Source organism: Choloepus didactylus, chromosome 2, assembly GCF_015220235.1.
Source record: "Choloepus didactylus isolate mChoDid1 chromosome 2, mChoDid1.pri, whole genome shotgun sequence".
Classification (NCBI taxonomy): domain Eukaryota; kingdom Metazoa; phylum Chordata; class Mammalia; order Pilosa; family Megalonychidae; genus Choloepus; species Choloepus didactylus.
Window position 1 is genome coordinate 42689930 of NC_051308.1, and position 26085 is coordinate 42716014.

Genomic DNA, 26085 nt, shown 5'->3' on the forward strand with positions numbered 1-26085 from the left:
TAGACACAGCCCACATATCCTGTATTTCCAGGATTCTTATGTAACGTTCAATTCAAAATAATAATCTTCAGAATAATGATCCCAGAATCAGTTTTGAGATACAGTACTTACGAAGTCCAATTAACCTTACTTAAGCACAGCATTTCAGTGAATCGGAATACCCCATCCCTAAGCATTCTGATTAATCAGTGTTTTCTGTAGGTGAGAGACTTTTACTGTTTTTTTTTTCTTTGAACCAATGGTCTTTCAGTAGCTATTCCATGTTTCTAATGAAAGTTAGCACTCAAATTGAGTAGACTCTCGAAAGATCGGGAATTAAGTAGCTCAGCTTAAAATGTGGCACCTGGCATCCAGTATCACCATTGCAAGGGGAATTATACATAAAGGTTATAGGGTTTTGTTCAGAAGTTTTAGTTATGAAATTGTTTAGTAAATTGCCTCAGTTTAGGTCCAGTTTGGGTATGGTTAGAATGAGATGTGTGGTGGTGGTTGTGATGATTGTTACTCTGCCAAAGAAAGTGAATGTAATTTAATTGACATTTTATTCATACATGTTTATCAAGTTTAAATATCTGGAAAAAAATGTAAACATTAACCCTTAATCTAAATTGCCGTGGTATACAAGTAAGCAATACTGTTTATGTTCAGCAATAGCCATGAACATATCTATTCGGAATCTATTCATATTCAGAACACAACTATTCAAATCTATTCAGACTCTTGGGTCAGTTCATTCGATAAGTGGAAAAGAATAGATATTATCTTCTAAGAAGTCATGGAACATCAGAATTTCATGACAGGCATTTTGATAATGATAATCATACTGTAATGATTTACTCTGTATGTTTTGCTCACCTTTTTTGTGTTACTTCTCAGAATATTGGATGAGAATGTTTAGTCTGATTCATATGGCTTTTTATAATAGAAGGGCCATTTGAACTTGAGGTTTATTTTACTTAAATAAAATAACTATATAAACTTTTCTCTTAGAATAATCTAAGACAAAAAAATAAATTTTATGATAGAAAACAAATCTAAAATGATTTTTTAAAAAATACAGTTTATGTCCTCAACTGTAATTTGACCATGTTCTGACTAATTCTCTAATGTTTCTCATGTAATTCATAATTATATACTTCATTATAATCTTGGAGAATTGATATTTGTTTTTTTCCTTAAAGCATTTTGGAATTCTTTACAGAGCATAAGAAGAATATATATTTAGAGTGTTGTTATGACTAGGATTATATCTTATATATTCTAATCTATTGCTGTACATGTTGATAGCTGAGTTTTTATCTTTTCTTGAAGTAAGCTTAAGATCCAGATTTCACATTAGAAATTGTTACTTTTTTTAGACATTATTTTGAAATGGAGGTGGATTTTGTATCATAGAAAATTACTACTTAATAGAATTATAATAGATATTTCTTTTACATAGGACATTTTAATAATATCTTGTTTGATTTTAAATTCTGTTTTAAAGTCATTATTCACAATATATTTAGTATTGTATAAACTTAATATCCATATCTGATATTTCAAAATATGACTATAACAATTTTTCATTGTTTCATTAAAACAGGATTATTATTAATATTGATATTGATTTTTATTGAATAGTGCCTTTTAAAATGTGGGACAGATATATAAATTTAAATAGCATGGATATAGTAATGCATTCTTTTATTCATATAAGTATTGAATGCTTACTATATTTTCCATATTTAGTCTTAAATACCTTTTAGGAAAAAATTACATAAGTAAATGTTCAATCTTGGTAATTTAAACGTTATCAAATTTTGCCACATATGTATTTGTTCCATTTATTTACAGTTGTTTGTTCTTGCTTCTCAGATAATTTAGTACTAGAATTGGCTTGATCTCATATATTGTCATTTGGATTTATGATGTTTCAGAAATCTGGAAACCTGTAAAGTAAATGATAATAATGATAGCAAACACTTATAATGATGTTTAATGTGTGCCATACACTTTTCTCAGTGCTATTTATATATTTTAACTCATTTAATCCTAGTAACGTCCCTGTAATGTAGGTTAATATTTACAATGTAGACATTTCATTGTATTTTTTTCCTTTGGTAATCCAATATTAATGCAACCTGGAAGGTTCTTCGTATGTTGTCATGTTGATAAATCTAAGTAAATTGTCCTCATAGAATTTATCTGGATTGTAGCTATGCTTCATTCATGGTTACAAATGCCATTAGAATTGTAACTTCTTTTTAAATATTCAAAGTATTTTTTGCTGTCTTGAATTGTGAGCCCAATCAAGGCATGTGCCATAATAACAATAATTAAAATGTTTTATTGCTTCCATGAGAGTAATTAACGGAATCCTAAATCTCTGTTCCTATTCCTCCCTTTGTTGGCTTCACAGGTAGCACTTAGAACTTCTTTAATATCATCTAGTTCTAGCACCTTCTGGTCTGCTTTCATATCTTCTGTTTCTACTTGTTCTCTCTTCCTGCCCTTCATGGTGTTCCCCATTATTCTTCCAGCCTGTTTTATAATGTGCCTAGTAGTTGTCTTGTTTCAGTTCAATGGTGATGGTATACTCTGCATTTTTCATGCTCCTTTGCTTTCTCATGGAAACTGGCGGAAAATCTCAAAAGACTTCACACAAGGGGGAAGGTACTTGAGCTGGGCCTTCAAGAATGAGTTGAAGCTCATCATTGGGTTGGGGTGAGGACTGGCAGAAAGTCATGGGCAAAGACTTACGTTTGAAACAGCATGGTTCCAGTGTTGCTGAAATGTAAATGAAGCACATGCAGACAGGTGTTTGGTAGACAGGCTGTGGTTGAAAAGGTAGGCAGGGGTTAGACCCTTGTGAACTTTTTGGTCCTTAGAAATGCATATGAACCCTAATTTATAAACTTGTTGGGGAGGATTAAGGTGATCAGATTTTAAAAGATCAGAATGACAGTAGTACAGAGAGTATATTTGGTGGTTACCAGATTAGCATCAGAATTACAAGTTGAGATTATATTAGGAATCTAAAACCTGTACCTATCCCCCCAGTAGTTAGATCCACAGGTTGTGCTGAACCCCTTTATTTTATTGGGCTTGATATTCTAATAGACTATTAGGTAGTATCCATTCGTTCAACAAATATTTATTGAGTCCCTACTGTATGCCAGATACTGTACTAAACCTTTGAGATTACGGCAGTGAACAAGAAAGACAAGTTCCCCTGGAGCTTAAAATTTAGTGAGTAGACATGAAATGGGTGGAGAAGGAGCAGCAAGCAAATAAAAATGGCCATGGGAAAAATAAAACAGTGCACTGTGATAGAGAATTATGGAACAAGTAGGTTATTGGAGAGACTGATTTGCAGGTTGGGATAACATTCAGCCAGCTGAGTCCCTTTCTCCACATTGCTCTTATAACAAAGCGGGAGAAGAAACAATGAGTGCATTACTCAAGCCTTTTCTTTCAAGAAGTTGGAATAGGTCTTAGATATCTCTCCTGATTCCCGACCAGGTCAATCAAAGCTTTTAAATGTCACTGTAGGTGGACTCGGAAATGGCAAAAGGATATCTTATTTATTTACAGAGTACAGAATTCTGTGGTTGTGTTTTAATGTTTTCTGTTTCTTTGTTTGTTTTGTTTGTGTATTTTTTAAAGTTGGAAGGTGCTAAGTAGTTATACAGTGTTTTGGATTTTCCCTTTAGATTTAATCGTGATGTGTATTCTGAAACTTATCATTGTGAGAACTTCCCTTCAGAGTTCACTAGTTTATTCTTCTGTTTTCATTGCTCTTTAAATATTGTGCAGTGCAAATAGTCTTTCTATTTAATTTTTTAAAATACATGAAATGTCATGTTTTCTGCTCTTTGTATTTTTTTCACTGTAATATTTGCATAGAAATTATTAGGTCATCTCTTCATTAGTAAAGAATTGGCTTATTTTAGTTGCAATTAATTATTTTTTGAGGGTATTATCTATTGACTTCAATCTCTGAAAGGACATCAAATTTGAAGTTTTAAAAAATATTTCTTAGATTATGGCTATTTAAAAAGTTTTCTTTTGTGTATCCTAAGAAACTTTGAAATATGTTCTAAAATATTTCTTCTTTTAGAAAGTAGGACTGCTGTTTGGTAGTCATTTGACTCCACAGTAGGACTCAAAACATCTTTTCCTGTTGTCCTTTAAAATAGTGATATTGCTGAAGTTCCTATTGTTTTTCTTCTTTTCATTAACATCGGGGAAACAGAAATGCTGCAACACATTTTACTTTTTAAGAAGCTTCAACTCTGGTTGTCTTCCTTTTATGTTACTGACAGAATTATTCTGATGGTCTATACACCTCAGTTTTCTAATTTGCCTTCAGATATGCCAGATATCTAATATCAGGAAAGTTCAAAATCAATGATGGGTAAAACAGTTCCAAATAATATTTAATAAGCACCTTCTATACTGAAGTTGCTTCCAAGTGAAGGTCAATTTGAACAACTGAGAATTTACCAAAGAAGTCATATAAATGAAAAGAGTTTCCTTTACTCTAGTTAGCAGATACCAACTAGGTATTTGTTGCCTGTCACCCATGCAAGTATATACTGAAAAATCAGAGATACATGCCAACAGATGTTTAAGTCAAAATACTTGTAATGTTAGTTTTTCATTGTTGTTAGATCAGAATTGTCTAAAACATTGCCCATACTGAAAGAAGGAATGAAGGAAAAGTTTGATGATTTTTGTGTATGCCAAAAGAAAAGTGAATGAATGTGTCGTTATATAGTATCTTCCTCTTAGAACTTCAAACTGAAATCAGATAATTGATTATACACAGTTTACCATTAAGGTTTTCTAGGTCAGTACAATTCTGAACTTGTAGCACTGTTTGCTCTTTGAGTTACAATGTAATTGTAATAACATTTAATAGCACATACTTAGTCTTCGTGAGATCTTTCAGGTTTCTCTAGATTTTGAAGTATTTAGCCTAGAAACTGTTCTTAGAAAACTAAACAGTTATTTACCTAGATTTCATTTCATTTGTATATATTCTTCTAAATTATATGACTCCCAAAAATATTTTAAAGGAGTAAAATATTTGTTGGATGAATAGGTAAGTATATGTTTCATTGATTTGGAAACTTGATGTCTTGCTTAATTATGTTTTCAAACATAGATTTTTTGGTTCAGTTGTATTTAACATGTAACTGGGGCTTATGATGTCATCATTGTTCAAGGGGCTGGAGATACAAAATAAGTAAGACATATCTTCCTCTTCAAGTATCTTAGTAAAAATCATTGGCAAGGATGAGAAAAAAAAGAGTCCTAACATTTGGTCAGGACATGTTGTGTATAAGGCAACGTGCTAGATGCTTTATATGTGCTTTAATATGGAATAATTATTGTTTCCCTGTTTAGGAAAAAGCAATCAGAAACATTGAGGATTTTGCCAAAAGCTACGTATCTAGGCCATGTTTCAAACTGATGCTTGTCTGGTTCTAAAGTCTATTTTTTCTAGCCAATAAGCCATGAAACATGGCCTCTAAAGAAGAAACCCTAACTACATTAAATGCCTAACAGAACATACTTCCATAAAGGGACAGTTTGAGTGACAACTTTTTTTTCTTCCCATTTAAGTAAATCTTGGAATCATCTTTGATTCATAAATAATGAATTCTGCCAGTTGGAGAATTAAAGATTAGTTTAGAGTTTTCCTGGAAACATCCTTGCTGGTTTTTCACCCTACACCCAAACTCTCTCATACACATCTATACAAATATAGCATTTATTACTGTGCACATTGCTTTTTATACTTTAACAAAATGTCTGAGACATTGTAATTATAAATTTTCTTCCATTTTTTGGCTGCATAATATTTCATTATAATATTTTGTTAAATAATTTATTTCTCATAGTTTTTATTTTATGTAACTAATATTAAAGGGCAGAAACATTTAATTACTATTACTTATAATAGCTAACATTTACTGAGCACTTATTTGTGCCAGCCAGTGTTCATTTTCTATTGAAAAAAAGCCTACTGAGGTAAATACTCTTATCCTCTCCATTTTATAGACCAGGAAACTGAGAACAAATGGGTTAAATGCTAAAAGTCATAACTAATAATTGATAATGTCAGCATTTGAACTCTGACCCTATGGTCCAGAGCCCAAGGACTTAACCACCAAGCTACACAGACAGCCTCTCCTTCAAAAGTAAAATATATATCTGCACTTTTTTTTTTCCATTTTTTTAATTGAGATTGTCCACATACCATACAATTATCCAAAGATCCAAAGCGTACAATCACTTGCCCATGGTATCATCCAGCTGTGCATCCATCACCACAGTTAATTTTTTTTTTTAATTTTTAGAACATTTTCATTACTCCAGAAAAGCAATAAAGACACATGCAAAAAGAGGAAACTGATATCCTCCCATACCCCTAACCACCCCCCCTCCATTATTGATTCATAATATTGGTATAGTACATTTGTTACTGTTGATGAAAGAATGTTAAAATACTACTAACTGTAGTATATAGTTTGCAATAGGTATATATATTTTTTCTCATATGTCCCTCTATAATTAACTTCATACATTTGTTCTAGTTCATGAGAGAGATTTCTAATATTTGTATAGTTAATCCTGGACATTGTCCACCACAAGATTCACTGTTTTATACATTCCCATCTTTTAACCCCCAACTTTCCTTCTGGTGATATACGTGACTCTGAGCTTACCCTTTCCACCACGTTCACGCACCATTCAGCACTGTTAGTTATTCTCAAAATGTGCTACCATCACCTCTGTCCATTTCCAAACGTTTAAGTTCACCGTAGTTGAACATTCTGCTCATCGTAAGCAACCACTCCCCATTCTTTAGTCTCATTCTATATCCTGATAACTTACATTTCATGTCTATGAGTTTACATGTTATGATTACTTCATATCAGTGAGACCCTACAATGTTTGTCCTTATGTGTCTGTCTTATTTCACTCAATATAGTGCCCTCAAGGTTTCTTCATCAACCCATTTTTTTTTAAGACCGTTTTGTTCAAACGTCATGCATTCTGTCCTAAGTAAACAATCGATGGTTCCCTGTATAGTCACATATTTATGTATTCAACGCCATTGCCACTATCTGTATGAGGACATCTCCTTTTCTTCCACAAAGGAGGAGGAAGAGTCAAAGAAGGTAGGGAGACGGGTAAAAGAGAAAAAGAGGAAAAAAAGAAAAAAAAAAAAAGACAGCTAGGAAGCAATAAGAGGAAAGATAGCATTAAACTAAAGTAGAATAAAGAGTCAGACAACATCACCAATGCCAGGAGTCCCATACCCTTCCCCTATGTTCCCCCCATATGTGTTTAGCTTTGGTATATTGCCTATGTTATATTAAAGGAAGCATAATACAATGTTTCTGTTAACTGTAGTCTCTAGTTTGCATTGATTGTATTTTTTCCCCAATCCCACCCCATTTGTAACACCTTGCAATGTTGACATTCATTTGTTCTACCTCATGTAAAAACATATTTGTACCTTTTATCACAATAGTTGAGCACCCTAGGTTTCACTGAGTTATATAGTCCTGGTCTTTATCTTTTATCTTTCCTTCTGGTGCCCCACATGGTCCTCACCTTCCTCTTTCAGCCATACTCACAGTCATCTTTGTTCTGTGTACTTACATTGCTGTGCTACTATCTCCCAAAATTGTGTTCCAAACCTCTTACTCCTGTCTCTTCCTTTCTGTCTGCAGTGCTCTCTTTAGTGTTTCCTATAGAGCAGGTATCTTGTTCACAAACTCTTGTCATTGTCTGTTTGTAAGAGAATATTTTATGCTCTCTCTCATATTTGAAGGACAGTTTTGCCGGATATAGGATTCTTGGTTGGTGGTGTTTCTCTTTCAGTATCTTAAATATATCACACCACTTCCTTCTTGCCTCCATGGTTTCTACTGAGAAATCCACACATAGTCTTACCAAGCTTCCTTTGTATGTGATGGATCGCTTTTCTCTTGCTGCTTTCAGGATTCTCTTTTTTATCTTTGACATTTAATAATCTGATTATTAAGTATCTTGGCATAGGCTTATTCAGATCTATTCTGTTTGGGATATGCTGCATTTCTTGGATCCGTAATTTTATGTCTTTCATAAGAGATGGGAAATTTTCATTGATTATTTCCTCTATTATTGCCTCTGCCCCTTTTTCCCTTCTCTTCTCCTTCTGGGATACCCATGACACGTACATTACTGCATTTCATTTTGTCCTTAAGTTCCCGGAGACGTTGCTCATATTTTTCCATTCTTTTCTCTATCTGTTCTTTGTGTGTAGGCTTTCAGGTGCCTTGTTCTCCAGTTTCTGAGTGTTTTCCTCTGCCTCTTGTGATCTCCTGTTGTATGTTTCCATTGTGTCCTTCATCTCGTGTGTTGTGCCTTTCATTTCCATAGATTCTGTCAGTTGTTTTTTTGAACTTTCAATTTCTCTCTCATGTACGCCCAGTGTTTTCATTATATGCTTCATCTCTTTGTCATATCTTCCCTAAACTTTCTGAATTGATCCAGCACTAGTTGTTTAAATTCCTGTATCTCAGTTGAACTGGAAGTTTGTTCCTTTGACTGGGCCATAACTTCACCCCTCCTAGTGTAGGTTGTAGTTTTCTGTTGTGTAGGCATCTGGCCTCTTTGGTTACCCCAGTTAGGTTTTCCTAGACCAGAATGGGCTCAGGTCTTGGAAGGAGGCAATAGTTTCAGGTTTCCCTGAGGGTGTCTTAGAAGGTTGGTCTGCACTTAATTTTTAATTTTTAGAAAACTTGATTGGCCAGGTGGTCCACTAAAATAATATATCTCATTCAGATATTTTAGTCAATATGGGCATGTCATTTTTCTGTGTTTGGCTGCTCAGGTTAAATTTATTAAGTTGGATATACTTTTTATTTTTTGATGTAATAGTTTTTTATCATGTAAGTATGCCATGAATCCTTTCTCTTATTAACTCTTCCTCCTCCCACTGCCACCCCACATACTTTTTTCTTTCTTATCCTTTGGTACCTGTTGATTTAAGTGTTTGCTGACATTTAAATCTTTTCTTCCTCAAATTTTTTAGAAGGTAAATTATTCTGTTACATAGATTAAATATATATAATCACTCATTTGACAGGGTACCTAACAGTTAAATTTTCTTCATATCCTAACAGGATAAGGACAACAATAAATATATGAATAGCATTTAATATTTTGTAAAGGACATCTTTATAATCTCTACCCATCCTGTAATACAAATACTGTAATCCCATTTTATGGATTCAAAACAGAGATTTTCAAAGATCTAGTTACACTAAAAAGGATTAGCGCCTGGGCTTCTGGACCTGAATCTTTTTCAAATTAAAATTTTCAGAAGTTAAACTTTATTCCGTATTTCTAGCTGGAGCCACAATGATTTTGCCATTTTGAATGTTTTAAATTAATTAAGTTTTGAAAAAACTGCGATACATGAAACTTGTTTCTTGTCAACTGGTCAAAGTTGGCCATTTCAAAATTTGACTGAATTTTCATTTTGAGGACTCAGGAGTTTTTTATATGCTCAATCCTTAATTTATGCTTTTAAATCATTGCAGACTATTGAAATAAATCATTTAACTTAAGCCACAAATTTGACATTAGATTTTTTCATATTTATTAGTATCACACCTTTTTTCTTCTTCATTAATCCTGCTTCCTTGTATTGCTTCTCAAAGCAATGGGATGTGCAAGTTTTGGAATTGACTTTCTAGGACTACCAATTACTCTAACTCTTTCCTTAACTGGACATAACTTCTAGTTACGTTACCCTCTTTCCTCAACAAATTGTTGTAGTTATGTTTGTTATTGAAATGCCTTTTTTTCCATTGGAATGCTCCTTAAACATGCCGGCTGGATAGCTGACTGGATGAGTTTTCTTTCCTCTTATTCCTCCCAACATGTAACTCCCAGCTGCACAGCGTAACACTGTGAAGGGCGGGAAGGGCAAAGCATTGAGTTTACATATTGAAAAGGTAGATCTTCTGTCTGTCTGTCTGTTTCTCTCTCTCTCTCTCTCTCACATACACACACACACAATTTCCTTTCTTTTTAGATTATCTTATTTCTGGTAAGTAATCCTTGATTTCATGTAGACACAATGAAGACATGAGCTTATTTTCACAACCATCTTTATTGTGAACTTTGTTAATGATGAATTCAGATATGAGTTTGTATGAAGAAGTTGGATGTTCTAATGATGAATATATGGCATCAGTGTGTCTTCAGTGAATTACCGACTGTTCATTTCTAGGCCATTTGTTTTCTATATAGATTAAATATAGATAATTACTCATTTGACAGGCTACTTTATTACTTTGATATATCTCAGAGTACCACATGCAGTTACAGTGTAGATTCATTAATGATCAAAATTAACATTTCATATAAATTAAAATTTTAGAGTAGGAATTTGATTTTATTTAAAGCCAGATTTACTTCCAGTGGCTATTTTTATCAAATAACAATATACTTTTTTATTGCAGTTTCTAATTATTTTTAAGCTCACATGTTAAATATAAAATGTTTTGTAGCTGTTGTAAATTATAATTGGAAATATTAGCTTCTGTAGATTAATCAGTTTATTTTTACCTTGTGCCTTACTTGTATGGAAAACTTATGAGTTAAATTTATTTTGGAGGGCAAATATGCATCACATATAATATATTAAACTTAAAATGAATTTTACATTTATTGAGCACTTAACCAAGTACCTGGCACATCTAGATGTTTAGTAATTGCTCTCCTATAAAACACTAATATTTTCTCTTGCAACGCTGTGTGGTTTAGATGGATATTACGTGGTTAAACTGCTTAGAAATTATTTGCACATTCAAGAGATTCTTTATCTGAGGAAATAAAATTAAAATATTTTAATCAAGCATCATGTTTAATCCCTTTTATGAATTTAATTTTGTTTTGCTTTTCAATAAAGATTCCATGCTTCTGGTTCAAAGTAAATTTTACTTGCTGTTTTAGGTTAACACGGTTCTTCAGAAAAGCAGATCTATTCTGGCTGTGTAATGCATTTTATTTAATTTTATAGTTTTTATGATATCATATATTAGATATTGCCAAAAATATAGGAAAATTTTAGAGAACATTTTTGGATTTGATGGATTGCCACTCTTGAAAGGGAAACAAAACACTAAATATTTCTAATCCCGCATTATTTACCGCATGGGTGGTTAAATGCTACTTTAAGCCTCATAAAATTAAAAGGGAGAAATCTGCCAACTGTAGCAGGAATTGGATTTAGGAAGAGTGGTACAGAGCCAAAATATTGCTACAGAATTAAATGTCAAAAATCTTCTTTAATAGTAGATATATAGTTCACAGTGCCTGGTTATGATTAATACATTTAATCTAAATCACTGAAAGTTGCACTCTCCTTTTCCATAAAATACAATAGGACACAAATCAGTTTTACTGTAGATGGATAACAATTGGAAAATAATGCATCTTCCCGCCCAATAAATTGTCAGTTATACCTTTTAACTAAAATCAATTCATCTTTCCAAAATTTATTGCAATTTCTAATAATAAATCTCCTCAAATGTTTATTCATTTGCTTTTTGATACATTTGTGCCACTTTTGCTATGGTCTAGTGTTTTCTCTTTTGATTCATTGTAAATTACAAAATCTATTTTGAGTCAATTTTCTAGTTATAAGAAGTTAAAATCTGTAACCTAGTATCTTTTTCACTCTCCTTTGTACATTTTAATACCCTTGAACTTGAACTTAAATGCGATCCAGTAAATTTTTTTTTCTTTTTGAGGGAAATTAAAAGACTTTTTGATGTAACTTCTTAAGTAAGGGCCAGGTTCATACAACAGGCACTTAGGAGGTTGTTAGATGATCGCTACCCTGGATCCATTTTTGAATCAAAAAGAGAGAGGAAGAAAGAGAGATACTGAGACTGAGCCATCATTTCATGTAAATGTTTGGTACAAAGAAGAGGAAATGCCCATTTGAATTAGGATCAGATATTGATTATAATGGGAGTCTGCTTTTATTTGCTGTTGTTTGCAGTAACCCCATAAATAGTATTAAATAAAAGCATAACTAATAAGCAATATCTTACCAATATTTTACACCTATGTCTTCCCCTTATTAATCTCCAGATACACATTTTTAAATCTCTAGACACACATTTTCTTGTTCTTTTTTAGTGTATCTCGAGTATGTGAAATCTGATGGCTTTTATGCATATATTATGTTTTGGAATGTAGCCATTATTGATTTTTTTTTTAATTCAATACATGATATGTGGGCATTTCCCATTCTTTATTCTCTTATCATTAGACTTAATTTGTAGATTTTTCAGATATCGCGTGGTGACGCTGATCTTGTCATTTTAATTTTATACCTTTCTTCACGTATTCCACAATGAAGTCAGATTGTTTTTTGTTTTCCTTCTTTCCTTTTAACACTACTTGTAAGTTATATTAACTAGATTTCTAAAATAGATTTCCAGAATGGTTACTATTAGATATCAAAGTGACATTAACTAATTTGAATCAAACCTGTAACTCATTGGCAATTACATAATTGGTAATATAGAAAATGTTATATAATTGAATTAGCAGTTTAAAAGTATAATTTTTGTAACCAGAATAGGCAAAATAGAATTCATTAATTGGGCTACCTGCATAGTGAAGAAAGCAGATTTTTTTAGGCGAAGATCAAACATTAGTTACAGGTCTTAGCCTGTTCAATCTAAAAATATTGCTGGTCTTTTTTTAGTTGTGATCTATTAAAAAAATTTTTTTTAGTATGTTGGCTATTTAATATAAAATATAATACTTATTTGTACTGAACAAATTAATTTCTGTGTTAACAAATTATTGGTTTTAATAAATTTAGCTACCTGGAAAAACTTTAAAAGTCACCTCTGATTTACATGTTATATTTCATAATTTATTTTTCCCATGACATTACATATAACAATATATCAAACCATGCTAATATACATTAAAAATAAAATATTTATGCCTTTTAAAAGATGAATAAAAGATTTTAGTGATACTCATTTGGTTATTTTATAAACATTAATTAGTGATACAGAGAATTTATTGCTTATGTTTAACACTGCACTATCACAGTTGTCACCTTTGCATGCTAGTATTCAATTTTGGAAGGACAACAAATTTGTTAAGGTTCAGGCTGCTGATTCTTGGTCTTATGTACAATTCTATTTCCTCTGTCTGCCTCTCTAATTTCCCAGTGGAATGTGAATTCATCTTAGGGACTGAAAGTCTGTTAATGTTTTTAACCATATTTTTAGAGAATTGACAGGGAAACTACTATTTTTAAGAAAAAGGAATGTTTTTTAAGCAGGGTAAGTACTGATCTATATATTTCTGTCGTTCTCAAACAATCTCTTGACTGTTGACATGGCTGAACTATTCTCTTTATAGTCTCCTTTTCTACTCTTTGACACTACCATCTCAACTCTCAAACACTAATGTGATCTTTTGACTTCTTGCTTTAAATCTCTTAGTGAGATTTAAATCCCTTGGCCTATCAAATAAAATGTAAACTCTTTTTTTTTTTTCCTGTTCTAGATCCTTGCAGTTAAGACCTCAATGTATCATTCCATCTTCATATCCTTATTCTCCCTAGTGGGATGCATTATGAATGTGCCTTGCACTTTTCAGCTTCTGTCACTCCTATTATTTTTACCATTGAAACCTCACACTCCATGTCAATATGTGGATTTCTTGTCTGTTCATCAGACCTGTCTTATTTACAACCTCATCTGAAAACTTCCCTGCCAAAAGGCATCCCGTTCATTCAGTACTCCAAAACACCTCCCCCATTACTTCGTTACTAATAGAACTGTGTTTTAGCCACTTCTGATTTTGTGCAAAAAGCATGGGACTAGAAATCAGTATAACTTCTCCTAGATCCATGCTTTACTGCCTATGTGAACTTGGAAAAATCACTTTTTGAACTTCAGTTTCCTCACCCTTAAAATAGGGATAATGAAAGATAAGATGAAATGACATATGTAAAAGGGCTTTGTGAACTGTAAAGAAATTATTATTACTCATTAGTTCAGGAGTCCAAAGTGCAGATGCCCTCAGGGTCCAGACAGATACTATATATGTGTGAAATAGTTTGGTATTAGGGATGAACCAGCACAGAAGAAAATGCATAGCCCAGCTAAAGACATTCAAATTCAAAACATTTTAAAATACTAAGAAGACCAAAAAACACTATTTACTGGTAGAATACTGCTATGCCCTTGTGTACATCATCTTCCCTCTCTGCCTAAGCTAAATAGAGCATCATTGCATTCCCATAAAACCTAGCACATTGTAGGTACTTAATGAATTTAGGGAGGGTGTGGTGAGCTAGACTGTGCATGACTCAGTAAATAAACAGCACTCATTTCCTGGATCCTTGGTAAAAGAAACATTAAATCACCAAAGCAAAAGAAGACAGGGAAATACCTGAATTCTCAATTAACTATGATAGCGTTTGTGTGGTCAACTCTGTTTGAAAGGAGTTGAGGTAAAAATTATGCTTGGCATATATACAGAAAGTTTTTATTAGCTGATCAAAAGAGCAGCTATTGAATATTGGTTCATATACCATCTTTTTTGATACCTTCTATTCGCTGATAAAGAGAATAATTTGAAATGCAAACAAACCAGTTCCTACATTATGTATTTAAACTTCACTTATCCATTTATCTACCTCTTTTGCTTTGGTAGCCTCCAACAGACTGAATAAGCAATAAGTGTGAGTCTAGTGCCTGCTCCAGTTGCTTTTCTTTGTGATCCTTGACAATTGGCTGAAGAGAACCTTAGTGCTTGAGATTTAATGACTCTTTTCCAAGGTTCTAGGAAATGTGTGATGTTTATTTTTTCATCTCTAGAGCATTAAATATATCTTGTCCAATATATTAGAATCCACTTTTAAAACTTAGATTAGGGTGCAATTAATTCTTGGGTCTTTAAAAGGAAGTAACATGGACTTAGTTCAACATTAAAATAAAAATCAAAGCCCCAAAAGACACTAATGCGTCCACAGTCTCCTTATGTTTCTGTCATATTCATCAGTGAAATTACCATCTCTGCTCTTATCATATGCAAATATGGTACCAAATGACCTTGATAAAAGAAAAATTGTTCTAGTAGAGTGATCAAAACCAGTGTGCTGCAAAACTAATCAAATCAGACACAAGCTCAACTCGAGTACTAGCTAATAGAAACTTGACTAGCACTGAAAAGTGCAAATGAATGAAAGCTTTATTATTTTGACATATTATCTGAATGGTACCATGCTCACATCAAGAAAAGAGAGATAAAACCTTTTGACTGCATTTAACTTCCCAAGAATATCTGATAAGGAAAGCATGCCTTTCTATATGGGATAATCGTTGAGACTATTAAAAATCACTGCTCAGCAAAATAATTGGCACAAATTAATTTAAAACAAAGTTCCCTTAAAGTTCTTTCCCCATTTCCTAAAGCTCTCTTTAAGAGTGTTTTGTTCATTTGTAAGTAACCAATTCTGTTCTAGTTTTTCCACTTGCCTAAATAATTTTCCTATTTGTAAATTCTGTTCCCTACAGCTGTATTTATTTTTGTAACTGTTTGATTTACAAGGTATATACCTATTATACTTTAAAAATTGGGGACATTTAGAGCATGTCTTCTCTGTCTTTCAATCATCCAATTCATTTCTGTTAAGAAAACGTTTATTAAGCATTAATTAGCAAATACTATTGAGCACTTACTGCATGCCAGATGCTGTTCTAGAGGCCTGGGATACATCAACGTGCCAAAACAGACAGAGATCTGTGTCTTTGTAGAGCTTGCATTTTTAGCAGGCAGCACTTTTTTATATGTCAAGCACTTTGCTAAGTATGGTTATACGAAGTTGGAATAAGTTTTGGATCTTGACCTTAGAAGTGTTTATACTCTAATGATAGCAATAGATAAAGAGAATTGTAACATAATGGGCTGAGTTTTATGAACTATGAGCTAAGTGAGAACAGAGGTAAGGGACACGTCACCCAACTTTAGGAAACAGCAAGAAAATGATCTTAGCTGAGTACTGCAAGATGAATAAGAGTTACATAGGTGAGAAGGGTGGAGTAGATGGATCAAATTGAAATCTAGGAATGATTCCTTGAGGAGATGGAAACAGTGTCATCTTGCAAAAGTAGAAGGTATTATCCAGGTTTAGAAGAGTAGGGTGGGCACTCTGGACAGGGAAAAGTTTAAGCAAGGACTTCTGGCATGAAGCAGCATGGTGTGTACTGGCAGCCACAGACAATTTGGCCTTGAGGGTGGGACTTATAGGAGAGGAAGTGGCATAGGATGAGAGAGAAAAGATAGTAAGGGACAGACCATGGGACACCTGGAGATTGAGCATTTTCATGAAGGTGATCAAGCCCTCTGAGAGATTTTTAAATGACTGAACATGATGTATGGGCTCACATTCTTTTGCTTATAAGAAAAACCCATACAATATCACCAAACAGGACTATTTTGCTTCTCAAATTTAAAAATTATCCCATCTGAAAGCCTCACTTTTTACCTCTTCCTAACTCCCCTTTCGTTATGGCTCAGTTTTTCCCCTTCATTGAAAGTGCCCTAAAAATGCCTCAATTTGGTTGGTTGTTTCTAAGTTATGTAAAAATAATGGCTTTACTTAACTGTTACTAGTCGTTTACTTGATTATACATTTTTCAATTGTGTTTAAAATGTATATTATTGGTTTTATGTGTTCATAGTGGGAAGCTTATTTAACTTGTTCTATCTTTAAATTTTTTTTCTCCCTTGGTTGAGGAGTTTGGGATTTTCTCTTGTAATGGCAGCTGACAATAGTTTATGATCATTATCTGTCTCTAGAATCTATTATTTTAGGAGGTTATAAATTATTTCAGTTGTTGTATTCAGTGGTTTGCATGAATGAAGTTACTGCACAAAGAATAAGGTACTGTAGAGAAAGTATTACTGAGTTAAAGATTTGTACACTGTTTGATTTTTTTTTTTTTTTTTACTGTTTCACTTTTTCATCTTTAGTTGTATGATTAGAATTTTTGTGAGAATGTCACATGTAGGATTATGTCTTATGGTTCAGTTAAGTTTTAGTAAGTAAAATGCTTCATTTACAAAAAAAGACTTCTGCCTCTTTAATGCTGAGTCCATATCAATAATCATAATAATAATGTTTGGAAGCACAACTGTGTGCTTGGATAAAATTGTTTCCATTGAAATAGCTGCCTAGTAGGTAGATCAATACTCCTGATTGTTTTCTTAAGTGCCATCATTGGACAGAGTATTGTTTATGTATCAGGATTTGGTAATTGCTATCAGTTGTCCTTTGCAGTTGAATCTTTGCTTATGCTGACTGCCAAGACCAGGTTCTTTGCAGGGATTGTAACTCTTCTTCATTGATCTATCTTTTCCATCCCCTTCTAATTCCTTTAAGATCCTTCTCTGTCCCCTCCTAGGTTACCATTTACCTCCTAGTTAATGATTCTAAGCCTTTTTCAACCTTTATCTTCTCAGCATTTCTCATTTTATCATCTTTTTGTTAAAATTCCTACCTGGTTTCTCTTTACTATACTGTCTCAATTTCTCCTACCTCTCTAACTTCTCCTTTGCCTCTCTTCCTATTTCCTGACTTCATTTTTTCTTCCTTCTTAGGTATTGCATCTCATGCTTTTTTTTTGGTTTTGGTTTTGGTTTTGATTGTTTTGTTTTTTTTCATCAGACTTTTTCTATCTATATACTTTCATTTACTCTTGGCAGCTTCCAATTCTTACCTCTATAGAGAAGTCAGCTACCTATTTGTCTTTAGCTCCATCTGCCCTCTAGTCCAATGGTTCTCAGTATTTTTTCCATCCCAATATACCTGGCAGATAATAACATTTTACCTTAGAATAATGATTCACTCAGGTAGCAGTTCTGAACTGTGGGAGAGAGTTACACCTCACTTCCAATTCCACAGTGGGGGATAGCATGTATAGTTTGAAAATCTTACCAAGGGGATTCTGATATATGACCTGTGGTCATATCCCTTCTCATCCTGATATCCCCCTTTCCTTTCTCCAATTAAGAATCATTCTTCTATCCCTGGAGAATTTGAGCTCCCTTCTGATCATCTCTTATCAGGTTATCACTATAGTGAATCAGCATAATATTTCATTATTTGTTCTTGTCTCTTTTAAAGCATGTCCACATCTTTTATTGAAGAAAATTGTAGTTTATATAAATAAATGGCACTTTCTTTGACCATATTTAAAATGAAAATCATCATTGATTCAAGAATAAAAAAGTCCTGAGATTTACTGTATGTCAAGTACTCTGCTAAGGTGTGGAATCCCTAAGTTAATGAATGATACATGTCCCTAAGTTTAAAGAGCCTACAGTCATTTGGAATATACAGACTTGTGTACAACTAAAATAAGTTGTGAGTACCATAACAGATATATGAACCAATTATACTTTTGGGGATTGGAATAAAGAGAATGATAATTTCTACTAGGGGATATCAAGAGGACATTCAAACTGTAGCTGATTAGGACTTTCCATGAAGAGAACATGAGGACAGGTGGTAGTATATAGAAGAAAGATTAGGAAATTTGGTGTTAGAGAAGCTAGATTTGTATTGCCACCTATTACATGATCTTAGGCAAAGTTACTTTGTTCAATCTTACCCTCCCCCCTTTTATAATTACTTTCTCTCATGTGACACTTTCTTTTTATAGCATGTAAAATAATCAGAAATTATCTTATTTTCGTCTAATGTCTCCAGCTGCTAGATTGGAGCTTTTGGAGGGCAGAGACTTTTTTCTGTCTTGTTCTCCTCTATCCTCAATGTTTAGAACAGTACTAGACACATTGTAGAAATGCAATATTGAATAGTAAATGAACACAGGGTTCTTATGAAGTTTTATTTAGATTCATCTGTAGATTTTCCTATTGTGGACAAACATAGGTCATCTAATTCTTACTCAAGAGCCTAAATCCAGCATAACTGAAAATAAAGGAGTGTTAAAATGCCTGGCTAGTGTAAGAAATGTTGAGTATTCAGGTGTGTGTTAAATTTAAGGTACATGAATAATAACGTCAGAAAAGAAGCCTGTAACGGTTTGGGCCCAATCATCAAGTTCTTTGAATGAATTACTGAGGAATCTGGACTGATTTCTTGTGGACAGTAGGGAATCACCAAGGTTTTTTTTTTTTTTTTTTTTTTTTTTTTTATCAGAGAGTAATATGATTGCAATAGTTAGGATATAGAAAGATCAACTTGGAAAAGTTTGAAGGATAGATTTTTAAAGGGAGAGGGAGAATTGAAGACAGAGACTTCAGCAAATTAGCACCTCTGATTTAAATATATTAATGATTTCATCATCTCCTGGCTTTAAGTCTTTATAAAAGCTTGCTGTAAAGGAAAGTACAGTAGGCTGTGGAGCCAAGATAGTCTTTACTCTTGAGGTATTCAACAGAAGTATTCAAATCAGAGCTTCATCATGTTCTAGTTTCATTGTCTTTGAAAAGTTAATTTCTTCATCTTTGATAATACCCATCTAATAGACTGCTGCGAAGCTTTAAGGAAACCATGTATTTTACCAATATTTCCTGACATAAGGAAGGCACTCAAAATATTTTAGTTTTCTTTTGTCTTTCCTTACTTGTAATTGATGAATCCTGTAAATTCTTTCTACATTATTGCTCAAATCTGCCTTTTTCCATTTCTACTACCTGTTTTTTAGTCTAGTTTCCATTAACTCTCACTTAAACTCTAGTGGGGACTTATAATTGGTTACCCACATCCTATTTTCACACTGTTGTTAATACTGCATATTACCGTTACTTAATCTTTCTTTTTAAATGGTTCTGGTTTTGTCGTGAACTTGAAAAAAATTTTCATTGGTTCTTCTTTGTCTCTTGGCTTTCAAGTCCCTCTGTAATTGGGTTAATGTTTGTCTTTCTAGCTTTAGATGGCCAAACCTTAAGGCTTAATCTTGTATTTCTAAAAGGACGTTTTATAGGATTTTAAGTAGAGGGGAAGTGTTCCATGGTCAAATGGTTTGGAAAACACCAGATTAAAGCAATTTAAGTATTTATCTGTAACCTAGGACTCAAATGCCTTTTAACATGAACTTTCTTCAGAGAAGTATGACTTGTTGGAGTTAAGAAATTCAGATTTCCATTTTGTTTCTGCTTTTAACAGAAAGCTGTCTATTCATCTATCCAAGGTAAGTTGATCTGAGGGACAGAAAACTGTCCAATCTAAGCTGAACATTCTTACATTCTTTTTTTTTTTATTTTAACTATGAAGTATATATGACCTAGCCAAAAGGGAATTTCTTAAGCAGGCCCTATACTTAATAAAAATGTGAATATGGTAAGCATAAAAAGAATATATATATATATATATCTGTATGTATATATATATATATATGTTTATATATATTTAACCTAAATTTTGATTTTAAAGATAAATATACCCATGTGCCTACCATATGGCTTAAGAAAAAGTACTCATCAGTGCTTCCAAAACTGATTGACCCATCTCAGATATATTCAGTTTTCCCCCAGAGATAACCATGGAGAATTTCATGTTAATCACATCCATGCTTTTATTTATAACTCTGTGTTTGTTTTATAGTATTTCAATATTTACAGTTCTATATATATGTGCAATCCCTCAACAGTACCTTGTTGGGTATTTTGACTGTTCTTAGTTTTTGCCTGTTACAAACATTGCTGTATTCCTGTTCTTATGTCCTTGTTCTCTGTTTACCAATTAATAGTAGAATGCTTTTAAAAATTGGTGTATGGGTACTATGGAGTTCAGCAGTAGAATGGACCCCAAAACAATGATGAGGTAAAAAAACAAACCACAGAAGAAAATAGTATAAGATCCCACTCTGTGTATAACTGTGTGTCCAAACAGGCAAAATTAAACCAAGATACTTTTTGGGGTAGGTTTCTCCCAATGACTTTGTAATTTTTTTTCCTTATACATTTGGAGACTATGTTTTTAATTATCTATGTATTTAGAGTGTGATATCTTTCTGGTAGAATTGAAACTTTTTTTTTTTTTTTTTTAATTCCTAAGAATGTTCTTTGTCTTTAAGTCTATTTTGTATTAGGTTAATGTATCTACCCCCAACTTTCTTTGGTCTGTATTTTTCTTACCTTTTATTTTTTTCTACCTTTTTTTTTTTTTTTTTTTCTTGAGAAGAAAGAGTTTATTAGCAAAGGCTGGCCCAGTGGAGACAGGAGGGAAGTCCTCAGATCTGTCTCCTCAAGCTGGCGAGGTTAGGGATTTTTATTACATAAGACAAAGGGAAGTAGAGACAAAGATATTAGGGATGTTGGCACATGGTGATTGGCTAGTAGACTTTCAAATTAAAGATTGCAAGTTGGCTATTGCCATTGGCTGTTTAAACACTCAAATTGGGGATTGCAAGTTGACTATCACTGCTGATTGGTTCTCTAATTTGATGAGTGGGCTTGCGGCATTGCCAGAAGTTATAATGGTCAGACCTCCTATTCCTTTTTGGGTCTGGTATTTATCTTTCCTGTTGTTCCTGCTCACTTTGATTCCTCTTACAGGGTATTTCATGTTCCAGGGTGACTTTAAGTTCAGGCTTCTTCCTTTAGCACATGCTTCATTAGTTTTAGTCATTTCCTCTCCATGTGCATCAGTGGGTCTGCTCTCCTGGCCCGAGGTTTCTTGACTACAGACCTCAGCTTCCATGGTTCTGCCTTTGAAGTAATTTTTCCTTCAGTCTGTCCCTTTTCTATACTTTTTTGTCCAGACTGGCAGTGGTTCTGTTTATACAGATCCTGCAACAAACTTATTGGTTTAGCATGCAGCACACAGGGGTTCCAACCATCAGACAACAGAACTTTTCACAAATCCTTTCTAGATAACTCTGTCTTCACTCCTGATTCTCACTGAGATGGCTTACTGGTTAAATCCTCACATGGGACTCTATTCTCTGGGGACTCGCTTTCTGGAAACTCAGAATTTTCCAAACCATCCAAACAAAACCAATTTTCTTTGTACTAAGAGTTCAATTCTCAGCTTATCCCTTTCTTCTTGCATTTTACTATAAGCTGCAAGGAGCAGCCAGGCTGCATTTTCTACATTTAGTTTGGAAATTTCCTCAGCTAGGTATTCAAGCTCATCGCTTTCAAATTCTACCATCCATCCAACACCAGGACTCAATTTTGCCAAATTCTCTGCTGCTTTAATACAAAGATAACGTTTCTCCTCTAAAGGCCTCATTGGAAGTATCTTTAGCATCCATACTTCTACCAGCAGTCTCTTCAAAGGGATGTAGGCCTTTTCTGTCAAGCATCTCACAGTTCTTCCAGTATCTTCCCTTTAACCATTTATAAAGCCGTTCCAGCATTTTTGGATTTGCATCTGGCAGCACCCCACTTCTCTGGTACTAAAATGTGTTTTGTTTTACTAAAGCTGCCAGAATGCAGTATACCAGAAATGGGTTGGCTTTTTCAATGGGGTTTTATTAGGTTACAAATTTGCTGTTCTAAGGCCATGAAAATGTCCAAATTAAGGCATCCTCTTGCATCCGGGGTTCATCTGTCACATGGGAAGGCTTGTAGTGATGTCTACTGGTCCTTCTCTCCTGGTTCTGGTTTTCAATAACTGTCTCCAAATGTCTCTGGGCATTTTTTCTTTTTCTACCCTTTTTGTGTTCATTTGTTTTAGGTCTGTCTTATAACAATATTTGACTGGCTTTAAAGGAATCCGTCATGATAATTTGTATCATATAACTAATGATTTTAATTAATTTTCATATATTGTGATTCCTGATATATTATACCATCTAATATTATTTTCCTATTTTTCTTGCTTTTTAAAAAGTTTATTTTCTCTATTATTGATTTTTTTTATTGCTTTCTTTCCCTAACCCTTTTGTTATTCTAATTTTCCTCAATTCTGCTAGTTTAGAAGATAGCTAACTTACTTGCTTCCTTCCCTTCTTTATACCATTGAAACTTTGTGCGGATATTAACTTAAGAACATCTGTTGTTAATATTTTAAACCACTCCTGAACAATACAAGGACCTTAGGACATCAGCTGCATTAACCCTTCTTCAAACCTAACCATTCTCTTGCTCTCCAATATTTGTTTTATAACTACAAATTAGACATTATTGTTAGTACGTTGTGTTGATTTATTTCTACGAGGTTTACCAGATTCTTTCTCACCATTTTACCTTATGTTTCAAGACTTTCCTTGTGGGATCATTTTTCTTCTTCAAGTATGTTCTTACAAAGTCTTTTAGTGAAGTTCTAAACTAATAAATTTGCTGTTTTAATCTGAAACTGAATTCATTTCACCCTTGTTCATGAAAAATAGTTTTTCTGGTTGTATAATTCTGGGTTAAATAATTTTTCTCAGCACTTGAAAATGCTCTTTTACTCTCATCTGGCTTTCATTGTTGCTTTTAAGAAATCTGTTGTCAGATTAATGATATGTAATGTACTTTTTCTACCTGGCTGCTAAGAGGCTTTTTGTTGTTCTGTCTACTCTTTGATACATTGTAGTTTCACAACATTATGTGTGGGTTTTAATTTATTTATATTACTAGTTTTGTCTTTCCTGTGTCTGTGGTTTCCTGTTTTTAGTCAGTTCTTTAAGAATTTCAGATCTTATCTAAATATTACCTCTTGTTTATTCTCAAACTTCTCTCTTCCTAGGATTCCAAACAGACCCATGTTATACTTTCTCATTTTATTCTCTCTTAACCCTTCTCTCATAGTTTCCGTTTCATTATCTCTCAGTGCTGCATTGTAGGAAATATCTTCAGCTCTGTCTTCCAGTTAACGAATTCTCTTTTCATTTGTGTCTAATCTGCTGTTTAATCCATTTTATTAGTTGGGAATAATTTAATATTTGCAGTAAGTATTTATGAGGTGATAGTAGTCTTTAATTTACCCCTGCTTTTACTGCATTTTACCCAGAAAGGAGTTTAGCAGATTTAAAATTTTTAATAAATGTCTCTATACTAATGTTAGCCATACATGCTACCTTTGCAATGAATGGTCTGCTTGAGTAGTTTTATTTGTGTTGTAGTATAAACCATGCAACCTCAGGTGCTCTTATTAATCACATTTTAGTTATATTTTTTGCTCAAATATTAGATGAAAGTGAGGCACTGAATATATAAGGAATGACTGAACCAGTCATTCAATCATCAAACCTCTTTCTGTTTACTGTCTTGCTGCTAGTTATATTGTGAATTTTTTACACACATGTCACCGTCTTCTAGTTTGATAACACATGATTCAATCCATTCTCCTTAGCTCCACAACATTGTAATCTTAAAGGATTCATGTTTAATCTTTACTATAATATGTTTTACCAACTGTAATATTAGGTATTTTGCTTTTTTTAAAACTAAAATTGTGGCATTACTTTTTCTGCTAATCAGCTTTGGGCTTATTGCCTGTATATTTTTCTCTTTTTAAAACTTTTTTTATAATTTGTTACTGTTTAGGGAAATATAGATTTATCATGTCCGGGTAATGCCCTTACATGATGGTCAATCTTTATAATCACTATCATCATCAAAAGCATTTTGATGTTGTGATTTTATGATGACTTTAAGATAATCTTAATGCAAATAATTTGTGAAAAAAGAAAAGAAGTAGGGGAGAGTGAACAGTGGCAGCTCAAGTAATAATGCCTGACACAGTTAATGCCATTTGTTTCCATGTTTTAGAGTTGCCTCAGATGACCTTTACGCTTCTTGATTCTCACCTCTCAAGGACTATGGACTTGTTTTTTGGCAATAGGGAAGAGGATCAAAGAATATAGAAAAGGAAATTTTCTAAAACTGACCTTAAGCTAAAAAAATATATGCCAGATTCATTGTAAATTGTATTTTTATGCTTTTAATATTTAAAGCTTTTCTTCTGAGAAGCACTCCAGGGCCAGGTATGCATGTGTGTTCAGATGTGTGCACATACACTCACTCATAAAAGACCGTAAAAGATATACTCTTCCACACATCAGTGAGGAGTAAAGAGAGGTGGAATCTCTCAGAAACTCTGGCCCTGTCTTACTAGTAGCATCATATATTGGAAAGAGCAATGGACTTTGGAATCAGCAGGAGACATAGATTCTTGTTTTAGCTCTGCAACTAATTATTAGATGGAATTGTGGTAAGTCCTTTGCCTAGTTTAGCTCCAATTTCTCTCCTCTTGCCTTTGTCTTGCCACTTGTCATTTATCAAGGACCTTTTTCATGCAGGGTCCTCTGCTAGTTATTTAATACTTACTTATAGTTTGCTAATTGGCAAACCAAAGTTTTGAAATCAGTGGTCTCTAAGATGCTTTCTCACCTTGTTAACCTCAGAACAAGCTTAACAGGAGAAACTGACTGTGAGGGAAGAAATTCTTCCCAGCAGAATTTAGAGCAGTGCTTCTTATATTTAATCTCCAGACAAATCATGGGAGCAATCTTGTTAAAATGTAAATTCTAGTTCAGTGGGTCTTGGGGAGTGGGGGTCTGTGATTCAACAATTCTAACCGGATGATTCTGATGCTGCTGGCCCAGGACCATACTTTGGAGTAGCATGGCTTCAGAGAATAGTCGGGGAATGGAGAGATTTTCAAGGAAAAGGATGATAAGAGAAAAAGGACAGAGATTACTGAAGACAAAGCTATACACTAATTTTAAAGAGAAATTATAGGCAGGATGTGAGAAGCAGATCTCTTTGCTGTGATTTGGAGATAATTGGGGAAATGTGGTTGTGATCTTAGACTCTTTAGATGTAAGCACTTCTGCACTTTTAACTATTTTTTGTATGATGTAGTTTTTCTTTTTTTTTTTTTCTAGAAATAAAATATTTCCCTATGAACTGTCAGATTTGTAACTTGAAAAATTATTCTACTGGTGATCAGAGTCATGATTAGTTTTTTTTCCTCCAGCTATTAGGCAGTATGTGGCAGGTGGAGAAGTGAGGCCATTACTAATTTATTTAAATTCAAGATAGTTTATATTTATGGTGTTATTTACCAACTTAAAACTG

General features: G+C 33.4%; 1 protein-coding gene across 2 annotated transcripts in view; it reads left to right on the plus strand.

Moving 5' to 3' along the window:
- Nucleotides 1-26085, plus strand: part of GPATCH2 (G-patch domain containing 2) — a 191625-nt gene that overhangs the window by 31075 nt on the left and 134465 nt on the right. The window lies entirely within an intron of this gene.